This window comes from Ochotona princeps, chromosome 2, assembly GCF_030435755.1.
Source record: "Ochotona princeps isolate mOchPri1 chromosome 2, mOchPri1.hap1, whole genome shotgun sequence".
Lineage (NCBI taxonomy): Eukaryota > Metazoa > Chordata > Mammalia > Lagomorpha > Ochotonidae > Ochotona > Ochotona princeps.
The window spans coordinates 15,124,736-15,138,600 of NC_080833.1; positions in this window are offsets into that span (position 1 = coordinate 15,124,736).

A 13,865-nucleotide genomic window follows, 5' to 3' on the forward strand; every position below is an offset into this window, starting at 1 on the left:
GAAATATTCCAAGTGATGTGATGGCTAAGTGGGAGGTGTCCTCACTCTCCCCTTACCAATGGCCACCTTGCTCTCCATGGGACAGCACCAACAGCACTTCTCACAAGTCCCTGCTTTTTCTGTTCTCATCCACTGCCACCTCACATATGAAATATCACAACGTATTTTCTAAAGTCGTTTCTGATGTCTTAATTTCCCCTAAAAACCCTGCTCCAAGGCCCAGTGTGATGGCTCAGTGGCCAAATCCTCACCTTGCACAAGCCAGGATACCATACGTATGTCAGTTCATGTCCTGGCTGCTCCACTTCCCATCCAGCTCCCTGCTGGTGACCTGGGAAAGCAGTGGAGGACGACCCAAAGCCTTGGGTCCCTGCGCCTGCGTGGGAGACCTGGAGGGAACTCCTGGCTCCTGTCTTTAAATGGACTCAACTCCAGCTGTTGCAGCCACTCTGGGAGTGAACCATCAGACAGTAGATCTTCCTCTCTGTCTCTTCTTCCCTCTGTAAAACTGCCTTTCCAATGAAAATAAATAAATCTGAAATAAACCTGCTTCAGCTATCACCCCCACTCCAAGTCTTACCAAAGCCCAGGAAGTAGTGTGGCAAGGACTGGGGGAGGGCAAGGCAGGAACACAGGCAGGAGAGCAGACATCAGCTTCACCAGGAGGGTGGGTGGGGACTCTGGAATGCACAGACCTTGGTGCTTGTGACCGAGGCACACACAGCACTGGTGACATGTAACCAGCTTGAGTGGTGAATGAAGGAACAGCAGGGCTGTAAAACTGAGTGTCCACTCCCTCCTGAGGGCCAGGAAGGGCCCTTGGAGAATTTACCATAATAACTTCAGGATGACAGAGAGTGAGGACAGTAGATGTGGCAGGCAGGTGTTGGGTCACCAGGCACCCTCTCCCAGACTCCGCGTAGGACCGAAACCGCTGTGACTCCTTCTCACCACACGTGGGCAGCAAAGAGTCAGGAAATCATGGCAAAAACAGCAAGTAATTCGACCAACAATTTAACTTCCTTGTTAAAAAAAAAAAAAAAACCTTCAAGTCTCAACAATTCAAATATCTTAAATAACATTTAGTGAATGTTAATTTTCACCTAAAGTCATTTTCAACAAGTTTTGGTTTTACTAAGGTGTCAATAATTCTTTCCATCTTGAAAATGTAGATAGTCCCAATTTTCTTTTTTTTGGAATGAAATTCACCGTATTTTGCAGAATTTTACTTTACTGGGTTTTATGTGTTTGTTTTGCTTTGTTTAAGCTAAGATGCCAAGGGACGGAACACACGGTCACTCTGAGCTGCTGGCTCACTTCCCAGATGCCAGCCGTGGCTCGGACGGGGCCAGCTCAACGCTGAGAGCTGGCAGCTCTGTCTGTGTCTCACCTGGGTGGCAGGACGGACCTGCCACCTCCAGGCTCCACAGCAGCAGGAAGCAGGAGTCAGGAGCCGAGCTGAGCACTGAACCCAGGCATTCGACGTGAGGTGTAGTCATCTTACTTGCTAAAACGAATATCTTATCCTGGACTCTATTATGTATATTTATTAATTTAATGTTTTATTTGTTGATCATTTGAAAGACAGAATGACAGAAAGAAAAACATCCCATATGCAGTTCACTCCCCAAATGGCCACAACAGCCAGGGAGAGGTTTAACAAAAGGCAGGAGGTAGGAACTCCATCTGGGTCTCCCACAGGGTGGAAGGGAGACGAATACTTGGGCCTCCATTTACTGCCCAGGCATGTTAACAGGAAGTCAGGTTGGAAGCAAAGCGACCAGACTCAAGCTAGCACTCTGAAATGCGATGCCTGCTTCTCAAGTGGTGGCATGACCCACTTACCACAAGGTCAGCCCTTACACCATGTGATGATCCCTTCCATGCTTTTGTTTATATTTGGAAAGCTTACTAACAATCAGATTCCTCAGGCACGGGTCTGGAAGCTGGGCTGCCCTGGGGCAGAGATACTGAGCTCTCTGTGGTCCTCGCATGCTCACGATAGAGCCATGAAGAGATTCCTGTCAAAGTGAATCCATCTTTTGCAAATGAACACAGAGGCAGAGGGCTGAGAAGGCCTGCTCTCAGCACAAGAGAATGTCCAAGACTTTGCTGTGACAGCCGTAGTGAGAGAGGACAGAGCATCCCATGCCAGTCTGGTGGTGTGAGGCAGACGGGTCACAGAGAAGCAGCTTGCACTCCCATCCCAGGAACAATCACACCCAAGGAAACAGTGAGTCCAATTCTTTTAAGACTTATTTATTTTAGGCCTGGTGCAGTGGCCTAGCGGCTAAAGTCCTCGCCTTGAACGCGCCAGGCTCCCATATGGGCGCCGGTTCTAATCCCAGCAGCCCCACTTCCCATCCAGCTCCCTGCTTGTAGCCTGGGAAAGCAGTTGAGGATGGCCCAAAGCTTTGGGACTCTGCAGCCATGTGGGAGACCCAGAGGAGGTTCCTGGTTCCTGGCTTCAGATTGGCGCAGCACCGGCCGTTGCACTCACTTGGGGAGTGAATCATTGGACAGAAGATCTTCCTCTCTGTCTCTCTTCCTCTCTGTATATCTGACTTTGTAATAAAAATAAATAAGTCTTTTTTAAAAAAAAAGACTTATTTATTTTTACTTTAAAGTCATAATTACACACAGAGAGGGGGAAGGATAATAGAGATGACCTTCTATGCACTGATTTACTTCCCAAATAGCCGGCAGAGGCCGAGTTTGCCTGGTCTGAAGCCAGGAGCTTCTTCTGGGTCTCCCACATGGGTGCAGAGCCCAAGCCATTAGCAGGAAGCTGGATCAGAAGTGGAGCAGCTGGAACACAATCTATGCCACGGGCAGAGGACTCGCCTGATATGCCATCATGCTGGCCCCAAAGAATCCAGTTCTTTTATATTTATATTCAACTTTTAAAATAAAGATTTATTTTATTTGTATTGCAAAGTCATGCACCCGGGCCACCCAGCAGTGGGGTTGAGGAGGAAATACATGGACCTTTACGGTACAGATCAACAGCAGCCCTAGAGGGATAGCAGAACTGGGGTAATCAGCAATGGCCAATTCCAAATACCATTCACTGGGACACACTAAAGCTCTAGCATCCACTGGTGCTCATGAGAGCCAGAATGGGTATAGGACAGATTGGGCTAAGTTTCCACTGCCACTGTGCCACATGACAGCTGCATCAAGGCATGGACTAGCTGTGGTTGGGCTGCAACATCCAACAGCAAGAATTGGATTGGGTATGGGCCAGTTGGACAAGACTACTGTGCTTGCCAGGACAGGAGGTGGACTAAGGCAGCCCGGACCAAAGGCCCATGAGCAAGATCTGCCACTGAGAGGAGCCCCAACAGATGAGCTTGGGGAATTTCTTTGTCAACACAGTCGCTGTAGGTGAGCTCATGAACCAAGGCAAGGAGCAGCCAAGAGCAGACCAGATTATAGTACCTGCCAGCATATGTGTGGCTCAGGTATGGGAGCGAGCCAGGCTGGGCCAGTTCATAACACCCACTGACAGATCTAAGAACCAGGATGGGGTACTGGATGGGCTGGGTCTGGCCAAATCACCAGCCAGTTCATGTTAGGACTAGGACTGGGAACTGACTGCCAGTCCATTGGTTGGGCGGCAGCACTTGCCAGTGTGAGCAGAACAGACCAGGCCGGGCTACAGTACCTTCTAGCAAATGCCGAAGTGACACGGGCTACGCCAGACTGGGCCACAGCACCCACCAGCACATGTGAGACAAGGATGGGGGGGTGAGCCTGGTAGGGGAGTAGTGGGGACTCCAACGCTGGGCCACTACTCATGCTGGTGAGTGTGGGTGCTGGGACTGGGGGCAGACCAGGCTAGCCAGGGCTACAACACCTGATGGCCTACATGTGAACCATGCTAGGGAAAGAGCCAGGCTGAGTAGCCAGTTGTATCCACTGGTACAGCCATGAGTCAGAATAAGGGCAGATGGGTTGGGCTTTGCCGTAGCATCAGCTGGCAAGTGCTGGGACTGGGGGCAAAGTCCTGTCAAGCTAGTCCACAAAACCACCTGGAGAATAAGATCTGGGATGGGGAGTGGGTCCAGTGGAGGGGTTGTGGGCTCCTCTCTGATGGTCTGCAACTCCCACTGTTGAGCATGAGAACAGGACTGGGGGTGGGCCTGGTTGGACAGGCGGTGACACTCATTGCAGGAGTGTGTGCTGGAGGGTGGAGTCAGTTGGGCTGAGCTAGGTTTCAAATGCCCAATGATGTATATGAGATCTCAATGGGATGTGAGACAGACTGGACCAGTCCACTACACATGCTGGCAGGCACAGAAACCAGAGCTGGGGGGCCAGTCCAGTAAGGGTTATCAGGGGTCACCCTGACTGGGCTGCAGCTCCCCCTGTGGTACCTGAGAGCCGAGCGTGTGTTGGGCAGGGCTGGGCTGGGATGCAGCACCCATTGGTTTGCTGAGGATGGAGGGCAGAGCAAACTGATCAACTACCCCAGTGAAACTTGAAACTTGACAGCAGACTGCTGTGCCAATAGTTTAGAGTGATGACAAATATTTTGATTTTTTTGTGTGTTATTTAGTTATAAGGAAAGTGTATGGTAAGCAGTCCATTTGATGGTTTACTAATTTCCTCGTTGTTGAGAAGTCCGAGTTGATTATGTATTTAATATGATAACCATTTGTGTGTTGTGAATTGCATTAAGAGTTATGTAGGGCAGAGTTGATGCTTACTAAATGTACAAAATGGATTGATGAGATTAGCCAGTTAAATCTTTTCACCAGTAAGGTACTCAGCAGCCCATGAGATATTTATTAAAAATGTCAAGTAAATCCTCTTATTTTTGTATCATAGTGTCAAATAGCAGTAAAACAAACATGTTAAGATCCTTAATCTACTGCTATGTTTCACTGTAAAATTTACCTTTGTTAAAACTTGCTTCTGTTCAAATTTGTTGAGACCGCACGTAAAAGTATCCTATTATTACCTTGGCTGGTATTTTCTAATTACTGTATAATATTTGGGAATGCAAATTTCATTTGAATGTCAACCACAGTTAAGCATGTGCCGTTTGTTTTTCTTACTCAGGTTTTGTAATTTGATGGAATGTTTTTATCACAATTTAATAAATGTCTGCTTTATTTAATAAAAAAGAAAAAACCGCTGTGCCAATGGAGACTCAGAGGCAGACTGTGACAGCCAATCGACCTTAGGATTTCCTCATCCTTGGAGCAGTGATATCAACAGCATCTCAGAACTATCAAAACCACATGAACAGAAGAACCCTCAGAAAATGTTCAACAAGGGGGAACTTGGGATGACACTGGGTGGCAGTTCCCCAAACCCTGGGGTGATGTGGCGGTTGGGAAACTGGGCATGGTGTCTCCTCTTGTATAACCCTCTCCCCATAGATGGGAAGAAGAAAATGTATAAACAAGGGTCTCACCCAGTGCCCCCTGACCCTTGACCCTTCCCACCATCACTGGTAAAATTTTTAAAAGATTCAACCTCTTGGACAGACTGTGTCAAATCCCCCACAGGCGTCTGATCACACTCTTGGAGTGCTCTGAGGCAGGGCCGGCCCACAGAAGAGGCTCTGCCCACCGCCTCACCAGGAGGAACTAGAACCTCCAGACAGCTGCCTGCCAGCTCTGTCTTTCACGTCTTCCTTTCAATGGTGCCAAGGCTGAAGGGCGTCACCCAGCAGCAGGTGAACTCCTAGAAGAACGGGGGCCCAGAAGCGAAGAGAGCCTAGGCTGTTCCCATAGCGCAGCACGCCAGGAAGGGCAGAGAGCCCAGGAAAACCAGGACGCCCCAAGAACCCCCCCAGGGCCATGGAGTCATGGGGCACCGCCCAGGCCTAGAGAGGACAGACCAGCACAAGCTATTGCACGGCTGCTTCCTGTTTCCGGGTGTGGTGCGACTTCCGCTTCCTGGAGGCGCCCAGCCGTTTGGTGCTCGAAGGTGGTCTCCCTTTTCCGGACCTGGTGGAGGGGTCAGGGTTGGATCCTGCACCTGCTCCGCCTCAGCCGCTGTCCCGCGGCCGCTACGCAGACGGGCGCCCCATCCCGGGCGCGCAGCGGCCTTCGCGGCAGGGAGGCCGTTACGCCGCGACGGCCCTGGAGCCCCCAACCCCCCCCCCCTCCCGCTTCTCCTCCTCGGGCTGCCTGGGCATGGGGTGTCGCGGCCCTGCAGCCCCCGCTCCTCCTCCTCCTCCTCCTCGGGCTCCCTGGGCTTGGGGTGTCGCCTCAGCTCCAGGGGGACGGCCCTGCAGCCCGGATGTCCGTTTCTGTCTGGAGCCTGGGCCCTGTGGGTCTCGCCCCAGTGATGCGAGGTGTCGGCACGCCCAAAGGCCCTTTCCCAGGCTTGCAGACCTCTGACCTGGGCGAGTCCCGGGAATGACAGTGACGGGGCGTTGGGGGAAGGAAGGAAAGCTTGGCCGCGTCTGGCCCGTGGATTTCAACAAATGGTTGGACGGTTGTTGTACGGAGGCTCAAGCGAGGAGTGGCCAGGGGTTACCCCGAGGAGGGCGTCGGGGAAGCACAGAGGAAGTGGGTGCTCTGTAATCAGGAGTGACCGCCGAGGGAAGCTTGCTGACCGACAGCTGCTGGGATCCCTGAGCCGCTTCCTCCTGCGGCGACCACCTTGCCAGCTGCCTGGAAAGCCCAGCTTGTAAACAGATCTTTCTTGCATGCTGGAAATTGGAGGTGTTTTCCTCAGCGACTTAGGTTTGGTTTTGTTTCGTTTTTTCTCGACAGTTTTGAGCAAGAAGAAAGAGACTGCAAATTTTTCTTCCTCTTTAAGAAACAATACAATACAAAATATATATTTTTAGTTAAGAGGAAAACCACAGATACAGAATGAAAATGTGTCTTTTTAGGTGAACACATGTAATCCACAATACACATTGAGGAGCACAGCGCTGCTTCCCACCCTTCGCCTTGTTTTTTTTGTTTTTAATTTTTTTTTATTTATTATTTTTTTAATCCATTTTATTGTATTGTTGTTGACAATCTTTACATAGTTAACTATAGTTGAAGGAAAAACAAGAAAAAGAAAAAAAAAAGGTTCAGGGGGATAGGGAGGTGGGCAATGCTATTATGTCCATATTGTTTCCATCATGTATCTGAGGTAAAGGGGGATATTGAGGGAGAAGCCCCACCTGGTTTCCCGCCCACCCCAAGTCCCGGATGTGGGGCATGCTCTGAGATATGTGCTCAAGTGGAGTTAATAGTTCTCCAGTTATGAGTCACTGCCAGTTCCGCTCGATGAGGTGGTCCACTGATTGATATGGTCCATCATGAAGTCTCCGTTTGCCCCATATTTCGCTGCCAACATGTAGCTGAGATGAATGATTGTCCTATTCTGTCTTCTGTCTTTTCTTGGTTAGAATTCTGAATCCAGCAGTTCAAGTGGGGAGATCTCCAAAGATACTTTGAGGTATTCCCAGATTAGTTTCTTGTATGTTCTAGCAAGCACAGGGCCCGGCACAGTCCATCACCCTGATCAGCTGGTGGTTGCAATTGCTGTGTTGGTTCTGTTTTCAGTCCCGAGTTGCACTGGAACCAATGGGTGTTGCAGTCCAGTCTGGTTCGGCCCTTACATCAACCAGTGGGAGCTGCAGCCTAGTTGGGGCGACCCACAATAACCCCCACCAGACCGCCCCCTACCCTGGTTTGCCAGTATGTGTAGCAGAAGACCAATCTGTCCCCCATCCCATTTGGCTCTGGTACTTGTCAATGGGTATTAAAGTTTAGTTTTATCTAACCAACTCAACCATCCAGCCCTCACAGATATTGTTGAGTACCTCTCTATCTAGCCATCCCAGCCCCCGTCCTAGTTTTCATGCCCTCCCACGGGAATAGTGACCCAAGAAGGGGGAACCCACTTTTTCCCTCCCAGGTCTCTCTGTCCCGGTTTATGCACTCTTTAGGTGGTCCTGTGATTTGACTCGACAGAATTAGTCCCCAGTGCCAGCTTCTGCCAGCTGATGCTGTGGCCCTGATCTAGGCCACATGCAGCGCACAGGTGTTATAGCCTTGCTTAGTCTAGTCTGTCTCTATCCCAGCCCACGCTCTCCAGTGGGAGTGGCTGTCCAGCGAGGGGACCAGCCCCTTAACCCCCCCGCCAGCTCTGCCCCTCCCTTCCTGGATCTCACGTGTGCTGGATGGGTGCTGCATTCATATCCAGTACAGGCAACCACGCCCTGGCGTTCCATAATGTGTACTGGTTTTGTCGCAACCAAACCCGGCCCATTCCACACTCTGTTCTGGTGATCGGATTTGCCAGAGGATGACATGAACTGATTCAGCCTGGTCTGCTCCTGACCCATGCCGAATGCATGCCAGTGGGAAACTTTCCATGGCCTATTCTGGGCTGTTTCCAATCATGCTTCTCGCGCTTACCTGCAGGGACTGTGTCCTGCCAGAGGAGTTGCCCAGGCTCCTCCATCAGAACCCCTCCCAATGCCAGATTTTGCGCTTGCCAGGGGGTTCTTGAGCCAACCCTACTCAGTTCACCTCCTGTCCTAGCAGAAACAGTGGCTTTTCCTGGCTGGCTTTCACCCCATTCTGACTCTTGTTGTTGGATGTTTCAGCCCAGCCATGGCTCGTCCATACCCACATACAGCTCACACATGGCTCAGAAGGGGATTGAGACCCAGCCTAGTCAGTCCCACATCTACCCTGTTTCTCCATAACACCAGATGGTTCTGGGATCTGAACCGGCCTGGTGCATCCAATCCCAGCCCACACTAGTGCCTCGGGTGACTACAACTGTTTCCTAGATAGAACGCAGCCCCCATTCCAGCACATACACCCCTTGGTGGGAACCTCATCCCAGCTGTGGCATCCCAGATTGGGACCGTTCCTAGCCGTAAATCACGCACCTGCACGTGGTTGCTCCGAGGACCATTAGGTGCCAGCCTGCTAGACAAGCCGGAGCTTATCTTTTACTGGATAGGTGTTCAAAGCTCAGCATTATTAAGGGATTGGAAGTTCTTCAAAGGAAGAGTTACTGGCATTGGGAATCTTTAGGATTGACTCAGATCCCAGAAACAGTGGGGTCACTCTAGAGCTATCTCAGCAGCAATTCAGACGTCCAATACCCCAGAGCTCCCCGGCCCGGCGGCCAGCAGGCACAGGCTGGCGCCAAATGGCGCACTGGCCGCCCGGGCCCAGCCCGCCATGAGCCATGGGCACATGGCGGACTGGGTTCTGGATCCGAGCTAGACGTCCTCTCCCGCAGCCCTCGGCTCGCCTCTGGCAGCCGGAGGTGTAATCCTGCAGGCCCAAGGTTGCGCCCCTCCCCAATCCCGTTCACCACCCAATGAGGGTGGTGGGTGGGCCCCGGACATGCCCAGTCACGGAGGCCTCCCCCCTCGGCGTACTCACCCCAGAAGGAAGCAGGCCCCGCACCCGGGCATGTCCGGGCCCAGCCCGCCATGAGCCATGGGCACATGGCGGACTGGGTTCGGGATCCGAGCTAGACGTCCTCTCCCGCAGCCCTCGGCTCGCCTCTCTGTTTTTAATTTTTACACTGATGTGAAGTCGGTTGGCTTCACAACCACAGGCCTAGCACTCCGTTAGGTGAGGATGTCTTCCGATCACACCCTTCACAGCTGCACGCAGTAGTTTCCCTAGTAACCTTCCAGCTACTGTTTGTGGACATTCATGCGGGAAACCCAAATGGAGTTCCTGGACCCTGGCCTTGGCCTGGCCCCAGCCTGGAGGTTGAGAAGAGAGGTCAGGGGATGGAAGATCTCTACCCCTCCATGGCACTTGCCTTCTGAATAAATAAATACTAGTGAAGAAATAAATAATATATATATATATATATAATTCCATGATATCTAAGTATACATATATATTGGAAAATGAATGGAGCCTGTGTTGTAGGGTTTTTGGCCCAGAATACGGCAGCAACCTCAATTCTTGTCTCGCAGGAAAGAAGAGTTTTTATGCGGACACAGTTTAGTTTTAAAGCAAGATTTATTAGAAAAGCTGAGAAAGGAGGCTCCCGTCCTAGTGACGGGAGGGGGCTCTGAGATAGAAAGGACCCGTATACCTCCTGCCATAGTGGCAAAAGATGGAAAAGAAAAACCATAGACCTCTGCCATAGTGGCAGGAGGAAAAGTGGGGGGGAAAACATATTAATGTTGGGGAAAGCATCTTTTACAGGTTCACCTCAAAGATGCTTCTCCATAAACAAAGGAGAATTCCTGGTTTCCATGGTACCTGGCCCTGGGACAAAAGCCAACTTCCTTGGTCCCTTTCTAATGATAAAGAGACCAGTCTGAAGCCCTCCCCCTTGGCAATGGCTGGAGACAGAATCAGGCTGGCGCTTCAGGTGGGGAATTGGTAAATGATGTCATTAATGTCGCCCTTGTGTCTTGGGGAAGCGTGTTCCTGATATGTTAAAATTTGCACTTGTCTCGGGAGAGACATGCTCTGGTGAATCCAAGAGATGGTGGGGAAAATACCCTTTTATATTTGAGAAAAAAAATGATGACTTGGGGACCCAGAATATACCCCGTCTGACTCTCTCACCTGGTTCTAAACAAGATCCGTGAGATCAAAGTGACAACCTCTGTGGTCTATTTTATAGACCCTGACTTTTCCCTTTGTTCCGAGGAGTCTAAAGCTTTCTTTCTTTTTTTTTTTTTCCTTCCACTGCTGTGTTCATAATAGACAGTGAAGGAACCCAGAATGGCAAAGAAAAGAGGAAGTCCAGGGCCCAGTGCAATAGCCTAAAGGCTAAATCCTCACCTTGCGTGCACCAGGATCCCATATGGTTGCCGGTTCATCTACTGGCAGGCCCCGCTTCCCATCCAGTTCCCTGCTTGTGGACTGGGAGAACAGTCGAGGACGGTCCAAAGCCTTGAGACCCTGCACCCACGTGGGAGACCTGAAAGAGCTCCTGGCTCCTGGCTTTGGATCAGCTCAACTCCAGGTATTGCTGCCATTTGGGGATTGAACCAGCAGACGAAAGATCTTTCTCTGTATCTCCTCTGTATATCTGCCTTTCTAATAAAAATAAATCAATCTTTGGCCCGGTGCTGGTAGCCTTGTGGCTGAAAGTCCTCACCTTGTACATGCCAGGAACCCGTAGGGGCACTGGTTCATATCCCGCTGCTCCACTTCCCATCCAGCTCCCTGCTTGTGGCCTGGGAGAGCAGTAGAAAATGGCCCAAAGCCTTGGGACTCTGCACATGCATGGGAGACCCAGAAGAAACTCCAGGTTTCTAGCCTCGGATCAGCTCAGCTCTGGCCATTGTGACCACTTTGAGAAGTGAACCGGAGAGTGGAAGATCTTTCCCTCTGGCTCTCCTCTTTGTCTATCTGACTTTCCAATGAAAATAAATAAATCTTTCTTAAAAATAAAACTTTCTTTAGAAAAATGAAAGAAAGAGGGAATCCAGACTGATGAGATAAGCCACCCCGGACCCAAGTGAGGTGGTGACTGAAGAACAAGAAGTCATCCTAAGAGGGTTTCCCAGATCCGGGTTCTACAAGGACATTCCAAGTTCCCACAATAAAGCCTGGAAGACACTATTACAGATTGTGACACCATGCCAGAATATCATCTGTCCTACCTGGACAGAGGTTAGGAAGGTCCCCTGTGAGGTACAGCTGGACCCCGGGCTGTCCTCAGATATCCCTGGGAGCCTGCTTGGGACTGACTGAGACCCAGCTTTCACTCAGAGGAGCCGGTTGTGGAGACGCTGTGCCAGGAGCACCTGTAGGCTGTCCTGCTCGAGGAACCCAGCGCTCATCCTGCAGTCAGTGTCACTGGCCAAGTCTCACTGCTTCATGGTCCGCCTCCAGGGGAGAAGGAGACGAAAGGTCATCTTCGATCCGGGACCCAACGACAGTTGTGGGAAATCTGAACCATCGTTGCCCTTGAACTTGTCTGATTGCAATAAGAATCCTTCTGCACCCATCTTTTGGCTGAGGCAGCTTTATTTCCTGGGGCCGTGCAGAAGTGTCTCTGCTGTCTTGTGAGTGTAGTCAGCCTGAGCTGCAGGCTCTTCCGGGAGCTTGGTGTTCTTCAGCCAGTTGCCTCCCTGTTTCTGAAGATTTACTAATTTATTTGAAAGAGTTCAAGAGAGGGAGAAAGAAAGCTCTTCCATCTGCTGATTCACTCCCCCCAGGTTATCACAATGTCTAGAGCTGTGCCAGGCCAAAGCCAGGAGCCTCTTTCAGGTCTCCCACATGAGTGGCAAGGGTCTAAACACGTGGGCTGTCTTCCACTGCTTTTCAGAGGCAGGGACCTGGATGGGAAGCAGAGCAGTGGGACAAAAAAAATATCACCCCATTCTACATGGGATGCCAGCTTCAAAATTAGTGGCCACAATTCCAGCCTCATTTCCACATTTTTAGTTTTTAACCTACTCTCATGAAGGTTGGCTTTCTGGCCCAGCAGGTTAAGTTGTGGCCTCTGATGCCTGCAACTCATGTTGGAGTGCATGTTCAGATCCCAGCTTCTCCACTTGCCATCCTTCTACCTTCTACCTTCCTAAGCTTAGGAAGGCAGCAGATGAGGTCCTGAGGGCTTGGTCCCTGAGACTCCCGTCCAAGACCCTGGTCACAATTCAGGATCCTGGCTCCAGCCTTTCCCAGACCTGGACATTGCAGCCGTTAGTGGAGTGAACAGTGAACGGAAGATCTACACCTCTCCCTACCTCCAATCCCCTCTCTGCCTCTCTGTGCTCTGTAGCTTACTCTTGTGCTCTGTAACTTTATTTTAAAGTAAATATTTTGAAAAATACTATTTCTGCCTATACACCGGTGTGATCAGTGTAAGTTTTAGAATTCATGCTTCTTTCCTTCATGGTATGAATACAAGCTCTGGTATCTTCACCCATAACTAGTTTGAAGGTCCTTAAAATATATATATATATGTATTTTTTAAAGATTTATTCACTTTATTACAGTCAGATATACAGAGAGGAGGAGAGACAGAGAGGAAAATCTTCCTTCCGGCCAATGATTCACTCCCCAAGTGAGCCGCAACGGCCGGTGCGCGCCGATCCGATGCCGGGACCAGAAACCTCTTCCAGGTCTCCCACGCGGGTGCAGGGTCCCAATGCACTGGGCCATCCTCAACTGCTTTCCCAGGCCACAAGCAGGGAGCTGGATGGGAAGTGGAGCTGCCGGGATTAGAACCAGCGCCCATATGGGATCCCAGAGCATTCAAGGCGAGGACTTTTAGCAGCTAGGCCACGCCGCCGGGCGCCCTTAAAATATATTTTTTAATTTAATTATTTGAAAGGTAGAGTAATACAAACAGGGCAAGACAGACAGACAGACACACACACACACACACACACACACACACACACAGTGATCTTCCATTCTGTGGTTCACTCTACAAATGGCCACAATGGCCAGGACTAGGCCAAACCAAAGCCCAGAGCTAGGAGCTCCTTCAGGGAGGGTCTCCCATTTGGATTCTGTGGTTTCACATGTGGGTTGATGAGACAAAATACCTGGGCCACCTTCCACTGCTTTCCCAGACACTTTAGGGAACTAGGTTGGATGTGAAATAACCAGGACTAGAACCTGCGTTTCTGTGGGAGGCCAGTGTCACTGGCAGTGATAAGCTCCTGCACCACAAGCCAGCCCCAGGAAGCCTTTGAAGAATTGAAGTTGAGTTTTGTTGTTGCTTCTGTGAGGTTTTAGTAGTGTCTTTTTTTTTTTTTCCCGAAAGGCAGTTACGGAGAGAAAAGGAGAGACATAGAGAAAGATCTTCCATCTGATGGTTCACTTCCCAAATGATAGCAGTGACTGGAGCTGAGCTGATACGAAGCCCAGAACCAAGATTTTCTTCCAGGTCTCCCACATGGATGCAGAGGTTCAAGAACTTGGGCCCTCTTCCACTGTGTT